This window comes from Bactrocera dorsalis, unplaced genomic scaffold (assembly GCF_023373825.1).
Source record: "Bactrocera dorsalis isolate Fly_Bdor unplaced genomic scaffold, ASM2337382v1 BdCtg028, whole genome shotgun sequence".
Lineage (NCBI taxonomy): Eukaryota > Metazoa > Arthropoda > Insecta > Diptera > Tephritidae > Bactrocera > Bactrocera dorsalis.
Window position 1 is genome coordinate 40,110 of NW_026038079.1, and position 19,591 is coordinate 59,700.

A 19,591-nucleotide genomic window follows, 5' to 3' on the forward strand; every position below is an offset into this window, starting at 1 on the left:
GTGTTGTACGACATTGCTGCAAACTTGGCACTTTCATTTAGTTTCACTGCTGCAAAACTAACAACACGAACGAGCATCCACAGGAAAAAATGACAGTCCAAAGTTTTTTACGCCAAAGAATGAAAGACGTCATCATAAAAGCGACGGCAGCAATAACTCTGAGGAAATTTGAGTGGTTTGCGGCGATAAGGCAGCTGTGTGCGTGTGTATCTATGAGTGCGGTATTAGCGACAAGTGAAACGTCAAACTATGAAAGAGACATTTGACAGTCACGGCGAGTGGCTTTGTGGTAAACCAAAAGAATCAACATTCTTATAGAAAATTATGGAAGCGTGGTGAGTAAATAGAAAATAGCAAAGCACGCGCCAAGCACAATATATAAAGCATAACAAAGTGAAACTATCTATTATCTACTGACTTCGCACTTACCTCAGACATTTTTCGATTCTTGCGCATCCAGCTTGGCGTATGAGGAACTCGTTTAATGTGTGTGTGTGCGTGTTAGATTCTTGAAGTGTGAAAATCTCAACAAGCCACGCGTTCCGACTGCTGGTTAGCTCACTTGTCCGTTATGCGCCGCAATTGAGTGTTGATTGGCGTGTGCCCCAATGGAGCACACGGCGTATGATGAATTTTATGCCGCCGCTATTCGTCACGCACACCAACACACACAAATACAAAATGAAATCTTAAGTTTATGTGCACGTTTGGCGTTTGTTTATTAAATTTTTACACTACTTTTTAATATTTTAATTTTTTCTCCAAATGAGTTTTGGTATTTTTTAAAGCCATATAAAGATTACTGCGATTTTTAGTTTCAGTTTGGTTTTAGTAGCTCTTAGTTCGTTGCAATAAAGATTTTATGCTGAATATTTCACAGAATGTGGTAAACATGATTAACACTTTTCGTTTGTTTGTTGATTCGATTAAGAAACTATAGCAGCAGAGAGCGGCTTTATTTTCCTGAAAGAAAAAAGATGAAAGAAGATGATTAGCAATTTGAAGTCAGCGGGATTTTAGCAAAAGATTGATAAACTATGAAATGTTGAAAAGAAAAATTGACAATATTATTTATATAAAAAGAACACTTAAGATTTACGGCATTAAGTTGCTTACTAATATCTACTGGCTGCAAAGAGTCAGTTCATCAAAATTCGATTTAGTCTTATCACACCAGAAATCATTTAGTAGAACAAATATTTTCCCGCCGACAAAAGATGACCAAAATATTTCAGCTTTGCCGAAAAGTCAACAGTTTATCCATATTTCTTTGCATGAAAGTGGCTAAAGTATTTATCATCGCAATTTATATTATTGACAGCGCAAAGCTTCCATTCATTAAAAGCTGCCGAATCATAATATTTTTGTTTGCCGCCAAATATAAATACGAAAATATTCCGCGACACAACAGCAGAAGTTAACGCGCGGCGAAGAAGAAGGGAAGTAATAACTTTTGCACACAAACACACATATACTCAAAGCACATGTTAGACACAAATAAATTCGGCAATCGATCAGAAGACACATGTGACTTGAAAGTCACGCTTAATTAGCAGTCGGAATGTGACAAAGCGGAAGATTCGACTGTTTATTTGCACGAGAAGACACAAATAAATTTTCCAAATAAAGAATTCGATTGTTTACACTCTTCGTTCGATACAATTAAGTTTTCTTTAGGAAAGTTATGCAGAATATAATATAAATACCAGCAAAAAGAAGAAGAAGAAGAAAAAGAGAGAATTTGACAAGCTGTTACTCTCGAAGGAAATACTTTATCATAACTTTCTGTTAAATTTGAATGTTTATTTGATATTAAAATAAAATTTTATTTACAGAATATTATATTGGAGTAAGGTGGGGTAATTTATGAGTCAATATATACTAAATTTTAGATATTTGCTGGCAGTTAAGTAAACGAAATATTTATAAATATAAATGTATGTAGCAACTGATGCTTGACTTCTGGTAAACCAAGTTTAGTCAATTAAAATTTTTAGGAGCAACCTGGCTGTCTCCAGATCGAGAAGCTACCTACCAAGTCGGTTATGTTGTTGTGCGCACGCTTCGAGGTCCTAGCATTGACTCGAACTACTCAGCGAAGATATGCACCAGCCTCTGTGCAGCGAAAAACGCACGTCAAAAAGATAAAGGAAGTGTCGACGTCAAGAAGTGTGTGGCTTTAGGCCTGGATAATCAACAACTAACCAGATATTCACCTAGCGCCAAATCTTAGAAAACTATCAAAAACCTCTCGATTTCAAATTCAAACAACTTATAAATACCACATCTCTCTGTAATCAATATTGATATGCCCGTACTTGTTACACTCAGAACGCCATTCTAATTTGGTCTCCATAGTGCCACCAAGAGATGTTGTAGTAACAGCGAATAAACGCAAACACTTTTGTTACTATAGTTCATCTTCATTTCGACGCAAACAAATACTCGCTCAAGTAACGTATATGTATGTACATAACTGTGTGTAAGCGTGCGCGCTTGAATCTAATCAGATACAATTCGTTTGCGGCATAGCTCATGTGGAGTTGTAATATTGTGGCGCCATGATGGCAATGTCAAATATTATGAACCACAATTTATCACTCATGTAACGACATATGTATGTGTGACGGTATGTATGTATAGAAAGCATTAAAACAAGGCTCATCTTTGGCAAAAACACTTAGCGCGTGGCAGCCTAAATACGCAATTATGTCACACGTTTGACTCATAGAAGCTTTTTTACATCGCTTTTTTTACAACAATTAAGTTTAAAATGTGTTTATATGTGTACGCGCTGTAATATTGAATCATTTTTTGTATTTTTTACACACTTTACAGAATACGGAAATAATAATCTCATTTTACTTAAATCCTTTTATTGGGAAGTGTGATATTTATGCTCATTACTGCATATTTTTTATGTTCGTTATAGAGTTAAAGAAAAAATTCTACACATTATTGTGTCGAATTACATATTTAGGTTAAGTTGGGTTTGACCTTTCCCGAAAACCTCATGTAATCTCATTTGGACAGCTTGGGACGCTGCCTCTTTGTTATGCCAATCGGCCATAAATTTTTGTCTGCTAATAGTTTACAGCCAATTCGCCGGGTTGGTAGGTAGGCGGTAGTATTACAACCGAGACGAAGGTTGACCCGTCTGGCGAAAGCTAGACAGTGAAAAAATAAGGGTAGAGATGTTTACCCTTGAGGTCTTGAGTTGAGATACAATTTTTAAAAGACTTGAACTATTTTGATAAACAAAAGTAAAGCGTCGCGAAATTTTCACCGAAATTTTAATTTTTTAGTGAAAATGTCTGCTAAAAATCCAATTCTCAGTTTTTTCCTTTGTCCAAGTTCTTAGTTATGGTTTTAACTAAAACACATATTTTCTCACTTTAGATGATGCTGTAAGGAGTTTCCTGTCAATGCGGGCGCATTTGTTTTTTCGAGGGATTCACCAGAAATGGCGTCGCAATGGCCGAGTTAAAAATATTTTTTCCCAAAAATTTCAGAATTTCTTTGATAACACCGGTCAACATGATTTTTGGGTCTGCCATCTACATGTTAAATTTTAGTTTCTCCTATGACAAAAATAAGGGAAAATTTTTTTTTCCGGTTAAAGTTTGCTTTCGTAGAAATTAGAGCAATTTTTCGATTTTTAAGCATGAAATGACTGATTTTTATATAATATTTTTTCTACAATTTCACCATAGATTATAATTAGAAAACTTTTTTTTAGATATAAGAGTCGTTTTTATTCAAGATGTGTGATAAACAATAATATATATGTAAAATAACAAGAAATTATTGTCTAAAAGTGAATATTTTTTGTATTTCTTTTATGCTCATATGAGTATTTTCTTAATATACTTATCGATGTAGATCAGCCCAAAGCAAACTTTAAGAGCTAAAAATTAATATTTAAGTGTTTTTCAATGTCTAGAATCAGAATCCAAGCATGAGAACAGAAACCCATAAAAAAAAATTTGTTTTTGTTGACCGGTGTAATAATTTGTGTTTGTAAGAATAAAAAATTCAAGTAAACTTAAATGATGAAAGTAAAATCCATGTAACACCTTAAATGATACCTAACATTAGTTAAGGTCTTTAACTTTCTTTTTACAACTAAATTTCATAAAACGTAAAACTAAAAAAAAACCTTATTAGAAGTCTGGTCTGGTTTTCATTGCTTATATTAAATTTCTAATTTTATATTTTAAAATTTTTCATAACTTAATTGAATTGTCATTTTAATAGACTTAAATGAAATTGCGACCAAACTAAAGCATTGAATCAAAATCTGTCTAAGCTCGTTATATTCCACTCAATTAATTAACGGCCATCGCGAGCAAACTGTCAAATGAGATTGTCAAAATGCCCGTTTAGAATTTCTATGGCAATTTTGAATAAGTATTTGTTGGTAAAAATGAGCAATGGCCATTTTCATAATTAGTTGCTTTATAATTCTTCGTAAAGAGTGGAAGCTTTAATAGGCTACGTGTTATTTGTCGTCGGAATTGATTTTTAGTTTTTGGAAATATTTAAAAATAAATGAGTAAATGACCAACTTTATGTACGTACTTCTATCAATCAAATGCATCAATTCTTATTTTAAAATGAATTTTATAGTAAAAAAGAGAATTCTAAAAATACATTAAGTAGCGAAAAGGTTTTAACATTAAGCTACTGAATGTAAATTATTGTTAGCAGGAATTAATGGTTCGTTGATAAACTAAAGCAGTGGATGAAATTTTTATAATTTTAATAAACTCTGATCCGAATCTGTCACAGGAGCAGAAAAAATAATTTAATCAGGGGTTTCATATAGTCTCATAAAGCTACATATGTAATAACGAACCGAAGTTGCATAACTAATTTTGGTATGTTATTTAACAACACTTTTATTTTAAACAAGTGTAAACATTTATGACTTTATGACTTTACGACGCGTTGTGGCAACTTGTGCGCACTCTAAATATAAAACATAAATACAAATTAATTTACAGTAAATTTTGCTCTGAGCATCACATCACGCAGTCCAAAATATTAAAAACAAAACCGAAAAAAAATCTCCACATAAAAGAATTTGTTAGCAAATAGACGGGAACAAAAGCGATTAAACCTTGTTCAACACAGAAAAGGCAAGCCAATGGGACAAATAACAAATGTCTGAAACATTGCACCAATCAAGCGGCGAACACAGCGGAGAGCTGCAGACACAGCCAAAAAAACGAAAAACTAAATGATATAAAATAAATTGTCAACGACATGCACACATACATACACAGACACGAGTACACGTACTCCTAAAAAAACTGTAAAAACTAACACATGTAGCGAACATGTAAAACAAGCTGGTAAAATGAACTAAGCAACAACAAACACCAAAAAAATATGTATATGTACATAAAAATAGGCAAAAAAACGAAAAATTTCAGGCAAAAAGTGCAAATGCAGAAATGTCTGTGTTTCAATGTAAAAACATAGAATATTGTCAATGACAGCGAAAAATTGCAGTTCGACGCGCTAAACAAATGAACAATGCACACAGCATAGACCTTTTGTATATAAATATGTATAATTTGTTATGTATATAATATTTATTTTGTATTTTGTAGGTGCATTCCAAAGAGGTAGATTTTGCTTTAAACTTTAAAGTTTTAAAGAATTTCTCACAATATACCTTACCTTCATGAGCTTTTTGGTTTATGGTGAAACACTTTCCATCGCCAATGGATCGCTATATAGATTTTATAGTGTTTTCGATAGAAAGTAATCGCATTTACAAGTATGTTTATGAAACAGTTGACTGTATTTTCTATTTACACTTTCATAGCTTTAATATATATAGTATATCTGGCAACGCTGTAACTTTTAACAGCGCTGACAAATCGGCTAATGTCATACCGTGTTAGAAGCGTCATTCGAAGACAATTTATACCATGGAACAGTACACTCCAAAAGAACGCGCTGAAATTGTTCAGCTTTATATTCAAAATAACTTTTCAATTGTGTTAACTCAACGTGCGTTTCGCAAAAAAAATAAAGTGAAAAGTGCTCCAGTTAAGAACACAATTAAGTCTTTATACGCAAAATTTGTGAACACCGGTAATCTCAGTAATGCCAGTCATGCATCCAGACAACGCACAAGACGTTCTGATGAAAATATCGAAGCTGTACGAGCCAGTATTGAGGAGACTCCATCGACATCGAGTTATCGCCGCTCTCAGGAATTAGACATCTCTCGCACCACTCTCCGACGCATAATTCATAACGATTTGAAGATGTTTCAATGTAAAATTCAAATGGCACAAAAACTAAACCCAGCTGATTATCCGCGACGCCTTAATTTTGGCAAATGGGCCATCGAAATGGCTGAAAACGAACTTGACTTTTGGCGAAAACTCATCATGTCAGACGAGGCACATTTCTCGTTGAATGGAGGCGTAAACAAGCAAAATTGCCGATTTTATGCCACCGAAAATCCTCAATTAATTGAAGAACAGCCTCTTTACGACCAAAAAGTAACAGTTTGGTGCGGTGTTTGCGCGAATATGATCATCGGACCGTATTTTTTCGAAGACGATGATGGAGCCACGACAACAGTCAATGGTGAGCGTTATCGAGCCATGATAACGGATTTTGTGATACCCATTATTCGCGAAAATGTCATGGATAACTTCTGGTTTCAACAGGACGGGGCTACATGCCATACAGCTCGACCAACAATCAATTTATTGCGACCATTTTTCCCCGGGCGATTGATATTGAAAAATGGTGATGTTGACTGGCCACCGAGATCACCAGATTTGACGCCACCAGACTTTTATTTGTGGGGTTATTTGAAATCCAAGGTATACGCTAATAAGCCAAAGACCTTAGCTCAACTGAAAGCCAACATCCCACTGAAACAGCCGCCATATCATCCGAAACATTGGCCAAAGTCATGGAAAATGTCGAAAAAAGAGTGCATTTAGCTGTCAAAGCTAAAGGTGCCCATTTACGCGATCTAATTTTTAAATATTAGCTGAAACAAATCCCCTTGGACCAAAATAAATTATTTTTGAAATGAACAAAAAACATTGTTTTCTATTGTTCTTTTTTTTAGAAACAAATGGGTCAACTTTAAATGGCCTACCCTGTATGTATCTCAAATGTTCCTTCACTGTGGAATGTACCATCAACGCCTCTCTTTTTACTCGAAATTCAAACGCGGAGGCATATGATATTTTTGCCTTGCTTTGACAGTGCCGTTCTGCTGAGATTTTGCCTCCAATTTCATGTATTAATTCTGCGAAATGAGTGCCAGTCTAAGTAAATGGCAGAAGAAAAAAAGTGCAAGAACAATAGCAATTTGTGTGATTACATTTGCTAATTCGCCGTGTTAACATTTGATTGGAGTTTTTGTGATTTTTTTGCAAAAAAGTGCTGCGTCAGTATTAAATTCGGTTAAAGAATGCTGGGTATTCTTCTGTACTGAAACTGGAAAGGCAAAAGGGCAGTCAGAAAAGTATTGCGTATATATTATGTATTATTGTTTTAAGCATATTTTGTTTTTGTAAAGAATATTTGTGCGATTCTTTTATTAAAATACAAAATATTTCTTTTTCTTTTTTACACTGCTCGACAAGTAATTAAGTTTATCACCTTGGAGAATAAACTTCTGTTCTCTTAAGGTCTACATCTAGTGCAATTTAATAAAAATTAAAATAAACTGAGTGTTTTTCAATTTTTTTTTATTTATTTTTTTTTACTATTTATATTTCGAATTAAATTTAATTTATTTTTGGGTTGCAGACTCCTCTTGGACCTAACAACTAAACTTCATCTGGTATCGTAAAGAAGCAAAGGTGGTGTATGCGTGGCTTATTGGCCTATCAGATTCACCTAACCTAACCTAAATTGTTTTCCAAACATTAAGCAGTCTGTTTTATGATATGATCAAAAATCGAATTTTGGCAGACCAAAGACGACCAATACTTTGAATAAAATTTAACTTTTTTCAACCGTAGGCCATTGTGCGGACAACGTTTTCTAGAGAATGTGTTTTCCAGAAATCTATCGAGGAACAGGATGGAACCTTCGCATTGGCGGAGGTGCATATTTTTAACACAAGCCGACGGAGTTTGCATGTAACTCAAGAAATGTTTAATTTTCTTAAAATATAACAAAAAATTTTTACAAATATACCTTTAAGGTTTTAAAATGATTTTGTATTTTTGTATTTGGGCTGTCACACTGTCAGTGTTGATGTAGTAAGACTTCGACTTTTCCAGTACAGAAACCATAATAAGAATATTAGAATATAATAGAATTGTTTCGGGTAACCTGAGCGGTTCGTTGATAATGTTTTCTGTCCAGCTATTAAGATTTTTACAGACATTTTTATAGCAAAATTCTTCAAAAAAATGCAAAGAGAAATATAAACAGTAAAATTAAGATTCTGGGGCAGAAATATTAATTAATAAACTATAAAAATGTTAGAGCAAGCCCAAATTGGTTATTTCAGATGGCCAGCCATACTTAGCTTTAGCTTTTCCATCTGAAAGCGCATAATACAAATTTAAAAGAAACATTTATTGTGAAGGTTATGGCGTCTGTATTTTGGAATGCACATTGAATAATTTTAATTGACTACCTTGAAAAAGGAAGGACCATCAACAGTGATTACTACATGGCGTTACTGAATCTGATCTACTGTTTGTTGAAGGAAATTGCTGAAAAATGGCGGCATTTAAAAAAAAAGAATGTACCGTGTGACAAGTCAGGCAAAAATTCACGAACAGATTCGTGATCTATGATAAATTTTCGATCTGGCCTCCAGCTACCATTTTCTGTTCTCAGATCTCAAAAGAATGTTCGCTGTGAAGATTTTTCGACGAATGAATAGGAGATCACTTGAACTGACGCCCATTTTGAAGAGATAGACAAATTGTTTGCTGGAGTTTCGCTATAATCAGTGTATCACCCTAGAAGGAACTATGTAGAATAGAAACACACGAATTTTGCAAAAAATGTGTGTTTGCTATGGTAGGCCGGGGACTTTTCAACTGACGGTAATTTGAAAATATTTTATTTCGAAAAAATAATACCGAAATGTATAGCTGCTTTGAGAACACTGTTTCTTATGCATTTCAATTGTATCATATTGTTGAACTGTTGGGTATTTGGCAAGCATTTCCTCCAAAAAAATGCCTTCCGTATTGTAAATTGCCATAAAACCACTGACGTAAACAACTCTTTGAATATTTATATGTACATAACTACTAATGCATAAGAAATATTACAAAAACAACAGGAAGTTCAAGAGACCAACTTCTTTTCTTCAGCTTCTAGTTTCTGCAGATAAAATTCGGAGAGAAGCTGTGACTGCACTGCTTCCGCCGGCTGTTGAAGATGACAGCGTTGGCACTGCATACCCGTGTAACTGTGAAACAGAAGCTCCAGACAACAATAGCAACAGCGATTATAGAGGTTAAGGCAACAACAAAAACGAAGCGAAGCAATCAAAGTGCCAAGTTCATGTAAACTGAGCCGGCGATTGCGACACACAAACAAGCGCACGTATATAAATAACTACAGTTACCTATATGTATGTAGGTATGTATGTATGTGCATAAAAGCATATGTTAACGACATAACGCAACAGTAATAACAAAGGCGAGACAAAAGCATTGAAACGCTGAAGCTCGTCGTCGTCAGCTCGCTTTGCGGCGATTGCGTTGGCGGCGAAGCGATGACAAACGCACAGGTACAGCAGTGCGAGTGTGTGTGCCCGAGTGCTGGTTATGTGATACATATAGGTATGTGACAATGTAGGGATGTGGGCATGCGCACGCAACAGCGAGCGGGTTCTGACGTCAACAGCTGATGCGCTAAGCCAGTTGTTATGCGCTTTGAGTTAAGCAACTCCGCTTCATTCTTGCTTAAATATCGCTTTCGTGCGATTGGCAGTCACAGGTTGAGTGCGCATGCAGTGAAATACGAGTGCAGCCGCGGAGAAGAGGAACGGGAGAGGTGGATGCAAAAGAAGCGTAACACAAGTGTCACAGAGTGCGACTGCAAGCAATTTGGTGACAGATTTCAGCATCAATTTGCACCTCCAAAACGCACGAAGGCAAGCGCAGTCGCAACCGAAGGTGTCGGCTAAACAGTGAAGTGATAATGCGGAAGAAAAAATCATCGTGCTGGCAGACAGCTGGCCACGAACATATGCGATCAGCCGCACTCTTGTCTCTCGAGTGTGTGTGAAGCGCTAAAGAAATGGACACATATTAATTCAGGTTCACTGAGAGTTCATAACTAATTTTTTTTATTCGAAAAGCTGAAAAGAGCTAAGGGTCAAAAACCGGCTACCCTAAAAATGTCTACGAAAAAGTTGTTTCATGACATTTTTTTATGGAATGAAAGGTTAACCCACATGTCTCTCCATTGGTCGGTTATTTTTAGTGCGGTGACTTTTTTTGGTGTTTTTGTGCTTTTTACCGTTTGTGCTTCCCACTTGCGGTGGATTTTAGTGCCGTTTTCCGTATTAAATTTCAATCGGTCTGCTTGCAACTACATATATTTATGGCAACTGCATTCATGATGCTTAAAAAAAAAGTAGTGTTTTTTTTGTGTGTTCTCTCGTGGTTATAATAAAGGCAGGCGATGTGATAAATTGAACAATCTGTCAATTCAAACTTTCGTAATGAGTTTGTTTTATTTTTAGGCACATAACGCCCACTGTTTAAGTACTTTAAGGTATTTTTTGAGATTAATACTCAGTGAAATCAATAAAATAAAGCAATGAAACTAATGTTTGTAAAGGGTGATTTTTTAAGAGCTTGATAACTTTTTTTTAAAAAAAAACGCATAAAAATTTGCAAAATCTCATCGGTTCTTTATTTGAAACGTTAGATTGGTTCATGACATTTACTTTTTGAAGATAATTTCACTTAAATGTTGACCGCGGCTGCGTCTTAGGTGGTCCATTCGGAAAGTCCAATTTTTGGCAACTTTTTCGAGCATTTCGGCCGGAATAGCCCGAATTTCTTCGGAAATGTTGTCTTCCAAAGCTGGAATAGTTGCTGGCTTATTTCTGTAGACTTTAGACTTGACGTAGCCCCACAAAAAATAGTCTAAAGGCGTTAAATCGCATGATCTTGGTGGCCAACTTACGGGTCCATTTCTTGAGATGAATTGTTGTCCGAAGTTTTCCCTCAAAATGGCCATAGAATCGCGAGCTGTGTGGCATGTAGCGCCATCTTGTTGAAACCACATGTCAACCAAGTTCAGTTCTTCCATTTTTGGCAACAAAAAGTTTGTTAGCATCGAACGATAGCGATCGCCATTCACCGTAACGTTGCGTCCAACAGCATCTTTGAAAAAATACGGTCCAATGATTCCACCAGCGTACAAACCACACCAAACAGTGCATTTTTCGGGATGCATGGGCAGTTCTTGAACGGCTTCTGGTTGCTCTTCACCCCAAATGCGGCAATTTTGCTTATTTACGTAGCCATTCAACCAGAAATGAGCCTCATCGCTGAACAAAATTAAAGCGCGAAAAACATTTCGAACCGAACACTGATTTTGGTAATAAAATTCAATGATTTGCAAGCGTTGCTCGTTAGTAAGTCTATTCATGATGAAATGTCAAAGCATACTGAGCATCTTTCTCTTTGACACCATGTCTGAAATCCCACGTGATCTGTCAAATACTAATGCATGAAAATCCTAACCTCAAAAAAATCACCCGTTATAATTCGACGAGAAACCAGAAAAGTTTTACGCTGATGGAATAATGTCTCTAGCGGGAAAATGGCAAAAATGATTCATTAAAGTTCATTATAAATATAAAAAAAAGTTGAAGTTTGATTAGAAATACGAAAAGACTTTTTCGACTACCCTATATATACCCGGTTCATGCAAGAAAATGTTGCCTACATTTCGGCGATATCAATTCAAAGGTATCAATAGATTCCATAGTCCATAACAAGAAATTTCCCCCCACAAATATCTTTGTTATTTACATCGGTTGTGTTTATGTATTTCAAATACTTGGTGCAGTAATCCTAAATAACGACCACTCACAGTAATCGATTCAATATTCAGCTTTCCCATAAATTTTAGCGCTTTGAATAAACTACTTTGAAGAAATAAACACAAATGGATGAGTTAGCACAGGTGGCAGAAGTGTTTAACTGCAAAATACACACAATAAATTTGCCAACTTTTCCTAACAATCTGGAATTATCTGTGTTTATCTGAAAACATTAAACAAGAGATTAGGTGCGCTCGTGAAGCTAACTGAAGCGAAGCGAGTCATAAGCAAAACGGTAAACACTTGTAAATTCAACTTTTGTCAGTATTTAGGTATGTATGGTAAACAAACGCACATACACACTCATCAGCGAGCAGGAAAAATAGCATTTTAAACAACTGCAATAACAATAACAACAAAAGAACAAAACATTTCCATTTGAGCGTGTGTATGACATGTGTACCTATGAATTATTACCCAGCTAACATTGAAGGAAGGCACACACACATACTTATACACTCTTACATGCTAACTTACTTTCGTAAATGTGGCGCTAGCGTTAAAGGCGAAATTCGTCTGAGCTGAACGCAATCAGTCAAATGAAAATGCAAATATTTACGCGCAGCCTTTGAAAGTTTTTCAGTTTTGAGCGCTTTGCTGAAATAAGCACTGCGAAAACAGCAAACAAAAGCAACAAAAAGTTTAGAATTTTCTATTTCACTCCTCCGCCGCACTAGAACAAGGTTCCAGCCCCTCGGCGGCCTCAATAGTTCGCTTGATTTTTGCATTTTCGGCGCCGAAAATGCGTACGCATTGTGCCGTTAGCTGCCTGTTGGCGCATAAATCAAAGGGTTGCGGCGGATTAGCGAGTGGCAGCGCAGCGCAGCGAGGCGAAGGGCACGTGACTGCAGAAAAAAATTCAATTCACATTTTAATGCAAAAGCATTCGCATGTGTGTGTGTGCAAATGCTCTATAATGGGGATTCTGCTAATAAAAGTTTGCGAATTTATATTTCTTCTGTGTGTGTGTGTGTACATAATAAAAACGGTGCAATTTCGAAAATAAACAAAATTTATTTTCAATGAAAATATGCTCACATTAGTTTTCGATGGCAAACGCATGTTATACATTTTGGCGAAGCATGTAAAGGGTGGTCCATATGGCGTTATGTGGATGTAAAAGCCTTCATGCTTGAACAATTTTGTTCTGAATTAATTTTAGACATTTTGCTTGAAATTATTGTTTCTGCCAAAAGCTTATATAGATTTTGGTGGATATATTAATAAGCCGAACGGTTGCACCTGATAATCTAAAATTCTGCAGCTGATGATCAAGAAGCTTATACAACTTACAAAGGTGATAGCTTGGAGGAAATAATTGGACTTGTTTTTTTTTCTTTTATTTCGGTGAGTAGAGCACACAGCAGCGCCTGATAAACTAAATTTCGTGACTACAGAATTTCGCATAAATTTTGCTAAGCCGTTCATGTCACTATAGTTTTCTCATCCTTCAAGTTTCGTAATCAAAATATCGCCAATCAGCGGCTCTTGTTGATAATTTCCAAGCATTTTTGAGAGCTGTTATCTAAGAATGTTAATACAGGGTCTACAAGTAAGAAGGGCGTGATGTTAAAATACAATACATTGTGACAAAAAAGTGTCCTGAAGGCCATCCCATAAAGTGTTTATGAAAACTGTTTCGAGCACTGGAAATATAGTAGGCATAAGTATAAGTTGGTTATTTTTGGTTTTTTTATGCAGAGAATTTTATAAGATTTGAACAAAATGTCAGCCAAATGGCCACCATGGCTCCGTTTGCTTATCTCCGCCCGTTTGCACCAATTTTCGATGCCTTGCTGCAGCATTTAGGCTGGAATTTCGGTTACAGTGCGCTGTACGTTCTCTTCGAGCTCCTATAGTGCTGCAGGTTGGTTTTTCTTAATTATATGTAGTACATAAATAACACCATAATTAGTCCAAAATTCAGTTGCATGCAATAATTGCCCTGCCTGCCCCTCTCCGTACCCAATCTATATGCGAAAGAACGCCTCTATAAACTAGTCTCGCTCCCAGCACCAATAAAGAATCTTCTATTTCGTGGCCATTGAATTCTCCGCTGGGCTACTCGATTCGCTGAATCACCTATGGCATGTTTTTGAAAGCGAGCGCAAATATTTCCATTCGTTTAACCTTTGCCTACACCTCTGCTGTTTATTTACAACGGTGCCAGGGGTGAGCGAACGAACGAACGAACGAACCGAGTTAAATGCGTTTACAATAAATAAATATTCACTTATGCAAATACTTTGTATCGCCATTAATGACAAGTACACATGTGCATTGTGTGTAAATATGTAAGACATTTTCAATACAAATACTTGAAATGCATGCGTTCGAAGTGTGGTGGGCACTAAAGAACACTTTCCAGCACACAAAAAGCATGCCACAACCGCAGAGTGTGGAATTTAAAACAAATTTTGAGTTTAGCTAAGCGATTTTCGCAAACCCCTTAGCAGCTTTCGAACTAAACATTTTCGAAAATGCCATAAAATCAATATTTCACAATTACAACGGGCAAGTGTTGCCATCTGCTGCAAACGGTGTTTGGTCGCGTGGAAAGTTACGCAAATAAATCGCAATGGAATGATCATTTCAACACCGTGCTCACTGCAATTGATGGGCATCTCATGAAACTCTATTTGTTTATACAAAAATTTATGTAAATTCTCACACCCGGAATCCATTTAGCTCGTAATTTCAACAACATTTATTGATGTTAAGTGCTTTTACACTGCACTTAATTGTGGATTGTATAAAGTTCAAGTGCAAGCCATGTAAGCGAGTGTGTGAGCGTAAACATTGCCGTTAATTGAAATGAAATTTCGCTGAGCAAACAAATAAAATTTAGAAATTACCCACGAGAATTAGATGAATTGAATGCCAGCAATAAATTAAATTCGCAGCCTCCGAAATCAATAAACGCGCTGAGGGGTTCTGTGTGAAATATGTTCGCATGTTTCTGAACATGCTTATTACATGTAAATATGTGTATATAAGAAAAAAATATTAAATAAGTATACTCAGTACTTTTGGCTGGTCTCATGAACTCAATTCTGAACACCCTTAAAGTTTTATGAATTTTCACTGACTGACACACAGCTGTAGCCGCTGAGTGCGTCAAAAACCCATTTGCCACCGAATGAAAATTTTAGATTTATTTTTCCAAAAGTCAAAAGTATATTTATGATTTGTATAACTGTAAACGATTGTAAGCGTTTGCTGAAAGCAGCTGCTTTCTTTAAATATATTACAAATATGGAAAAGGAAATGAATTTTGAACATTGAAAAATATACAGAATGTAAAATAATGGCTTTCAAACGTGTTTCCCGTTTCACTAAAAATAAACTGAAAGTTGATTGAAAAATACACAATGGCAGAAGTTATTAAAATTTTATTACAAAAAGCAATTAAAATGAGAAATTGTAGTTGCGAAGTGGACATGATTGCCTATTGAAGGTAAGTGGCACTGTGACAGCGTATTTTAGTCACTGATATGTAACTGTTTTTACTTTACTATAGTATGAGAAAGTCAGATTAATAGTTTTTCAGATACTATTTGCTGTAAGCTATGTGTCGATGGTAAATGCTTCACAAGTAGTTTGCTTTAAGAATTGATAACGTAATTTGCTGCCAAGATAGCTAGAAATGTTATTTATCATGAAGTTACGTACATAGCTCACCTTAATCACTTAAGTAACCTTAATTCGACCTGATTCGATCTCCTCAGGTTGCTGCTCGTCCCAAATGCGACATTTTTGCTTGTTAGTTAAAATTGTTTCTTCTTTAGTACAAAATTTAAAATAAAAAAGGTGGGTATTAATCAGAACAGATAGAATATATACATCATTAATTAATTTCCAAATTTAGTTTAATTCAGTTCTTAATTGAATTCTTTTTTTAGTCATCCTCAACCCTGAAATAAATTTTGTCAGAAATAAATTTCTCATCTAAGACGTATTTAATATCAATATTTCATATTTTATGATACTTTAATTAAAAATTTGTTAATTGATTTCAATTTTGAAATTTGCATAATTAATTTACTTAAATCTTTTTTTAGTAATAACTTATCACTGTAATAGCCACAAAATCTGTTAATTACTTATGCAAGACATTCATTGAACATTTAAATATTCAAAAACACATACGAATATGTATATACCTATGTACATGTGTTTGGCAATACTTATAGCCTAATTTATTTGGTGCGCCAATATCAACAACAACACCAATTAAATGAATAGAAAGCCCGGTGAACCCCCAAACCACAAAATGCCCATATAATTGCCAAGGCACGTGACAAAGCTGAATGCAGACAGTCCGATCAAGTGAATATGTTGTTGTTGTTGACAAAAATCTTGAAATTATGATTTTACTGAATAAAAGAAACAAATTTTGGAATTCTTGTTAATATTTTTTGTCATGTTCTGATATATCTGCGATGTCTTTAATATCCCTGATCACTTTGTCATATGGTAGAAGAAAATTAAATGTCAGCCTATCTAAAAAATCGTTTACTTATAAGTAGAACCATCTTGCCTTCCTCCATACAGCTTTGGCAAACAGCCTCTTATAAAATATTGCACCTCGGGTAAACCTGTTGGACAGTTTCCACTCAGAACACCTATAATCGTGGCAAGATTGGCTTTCTAAAGTGTCGGTAGTTTATATGACTTCTTACTTGGGCCAGTCGCACAAGTTTTGGTTGTTGACCAGCGCTTGCTGAGGCTTAGAGATCTAAAGCCAGAAAGCAGGAAGAGATCGGACAGCCGACTTAATTCCAATCGGATAAAAGCTCTTACTTGTCAGATCGTCGGCTTTGCAGTTTCCACCGACTGAGGTGTGACCCGCCACCCATACGAGTCTAATATGGAGGAGGCTTCAAATTATTACTAATGAGATCATGCACTCCTTGACTAGTTTTGAGAACACGGTCAGTGAGCAGTCGATTTCTAAGTACATATCTTTGAAGAAAGCTGCAATCGGAGCAGTAAATCTGCTATTTCCTAGATAGCTGCCAAAACGCTACAGTGATCTGGTAGTCTGAAACTAGAGTTAATGGAGAGCTACCGCTTCCATCCATCCGCGAAAAAGTTCCCTTCACCCCTTCTATAACCGCTTTCATCGTAGGGGTGAGTGATCTAAGTTGAAAGGAATGCAATCAAACAGTTGAATGTCAGTGTGTTTCTGCCTGATAGTAGTTCAAAGAACACCATGAGTAAATTTTACAAACATAAATTTATGTTTATGTCATTAAAATACTATCATTGTTGCTTTTATCTCTTAACGTTTGCTGTATCTCTTTGTCTATTGCCATCAATACCAGTTGTCATCGTAAATGTCATTGTCACAGTTGACAGAAATGTACTTGTTGCTTGCTTGTTTCTTTTAATTATATCAAGTGCCGAACAAGCAAGTCAGACATTCCTCATTTGTCCAATTATTCACTCGGTATTCGGTACAATTTTCGTAAGTTTATTGATGTTGTTGGTATTTCCATGTTAATGGCTTTGACAGCTGGCAGTGCTTCATTACTGCCATTGACATTTTATCGTGACAGATGCATGTGTATGTGAGACACAATAACGTCGACACTTTATGTGTTGAGATTATAATTATGTATTGTTAAACATTGGTATGTTTATAAACATCAACATTGTAATGCTAATTTGGTGCAAATTCTTCACGAATTACTTTTCAAAGTTTTTGCTTTTGCTTTTGCTCTGCAGAAACACGCTTCGTAAGGTTATACTTATTAGAGTAATCGAGTGCTAATGGTTTGGATTTGTGCTGCCACAAATAGTTAGAAGGTTTTCTTCTCAATGCACTAACAGTCTAAAGGTGTGAAATCTCTTCTTATTTAGAGCTATGATAAGTAGTAATTAAATCTGATGGACATGACTTTGAAGGAGATTGCGTGCAGAACAACAGTAATTATTAAAGTTAGTTAAATACTCTTTCCATATTAATTAAATAAATATATTTTTTTATGATTAGTAGAATTATTTCTGTAGAATTGCACCTAGAATTGCAGATTTTTGAAAGCTTTTTAGTATATTGATAATGGGATTGACAGTGGTAATTATAATTATGGTAGGCTTAATGTTAAAATCGTTCTTAGGGGTAACTCGGCCGTATCTCCAGAAAAGATTTGGCAAAGACTACTATAATTGTAATTGTAATGGCAACGGTACTGGTACTGGTAATTAAAGAAAGAAATTAAAAGAGTGATATAAGTAATTTAAGCTATAATTATGAAAATAATTATAGCGGTAATTATAATGACACTGGTGGAATTACTCTTGGTGCTATTGGTGATAATGGTAATGATAATTATTATAAGGATATAAAATAAATTATATGTAATGAAAGTAAAGAAATGAAGTACTGGTGGTACTGGTATTGGTAATGATAATTATAAAAGTAGTTGTAATGGTAATGAAAATAATATTAAAGCATTTAAAATTAATTGTACACATCAATAGGTAACATGGCATTTTGGTGGTATTTGTATTGGTAGTGATAGTCGTAATAGTAACTGCTATGGTAATGGAAGTAATAATGATCAATTTAAAATAAATTAAAGATATCGGTAGCTAATTTTATTGTACTGGTGGTACTGGTATTGGTAATGGTAATCATAAAAGTAATTGTAATGGTAAAGAAAATAATAATCCTATATTCAAAATAAATTAAAGATATCGATAAATAATTTTAATAGTTCGGGTTGCTTTAGTAATAGCAAAGCTATGAAAAATAATAAGAATATATCTAAAAAAAATTAAGTATATCGGTAGTTAATATTGCATTTTAGTGACATTTGTACTGGTAATGATAATACTAATAGTAATTGCAGGGTAATGGAAATATTAATGATAAGTTTTTATTAAATTAAAGATATCAGTAGATAATTGTATAGTAATGATGCTATTAGTATTGGTAATGGTAATCATAAAAGTAATTGTAATGGAAATGAAAACAGTAATGCCAATTTCAAAATAAATTATATAAGCATTTACAACAGTAGTGATGAAAATAATGGTAGAATAGTTATAGTACTGGTTTCACAAGTTATAGTAATGATTATAGTCAGAAAATACATTTGCAGGCATCTGCAGAATGGCGACAAAAGATCTTAAAAAGTTTGAAAAATCAGCACACGCTTATTCCAGATTTATTAACTCGATTAAGTGTAAGTAAACAACAATAACAAGCGACGGGAGCGAGCTGACCGCAGTAATTGCCTTAAACAAGTGGCAAAATATGGGCGCGCATCAAATGCTTTGCCATTAAAGTGGCGTCCGAATCGCCAGTTGACTTCTGGTTTGAGTTGCGCGGAGGAATGCCGTTGAGCGCTAATAAAAGAGCCGATAAAACAAATGTGTCAAAATTAAATAACATTTTTTTAACGCTTTTGTGTCGATTTTGATGTGCTTGTTGTTGGCTTGTTGTATCAATATTCAATTAAAATCAATTCGATTGATTGCCAAGCCAGCGCGGTAATC

General features: G+C 35.1%; 1 long non-coding RNA gene across 1 annotated transcript in view; it reads right to left on the reverse strand.

Moving 5' to 3' along the window:
• Positions 1 to 764: 764 nt before the first annotated feature.
• The window catches only part of LOC125779989 (uncharacterized), a 33,377-nt gene continuing 14,550 nt past the window's right edge, over positions 765 to 19,591 (reverse strand). The window contains exon 2 of the long non-coding RNA XR_007423491.1: positions 765 to 963. This is a non-coding gene — a long non-coding RNA (uncharacterized LOC125779989). The remainder of the gene's footprint in view (positions 964 to 19,591) is intronic.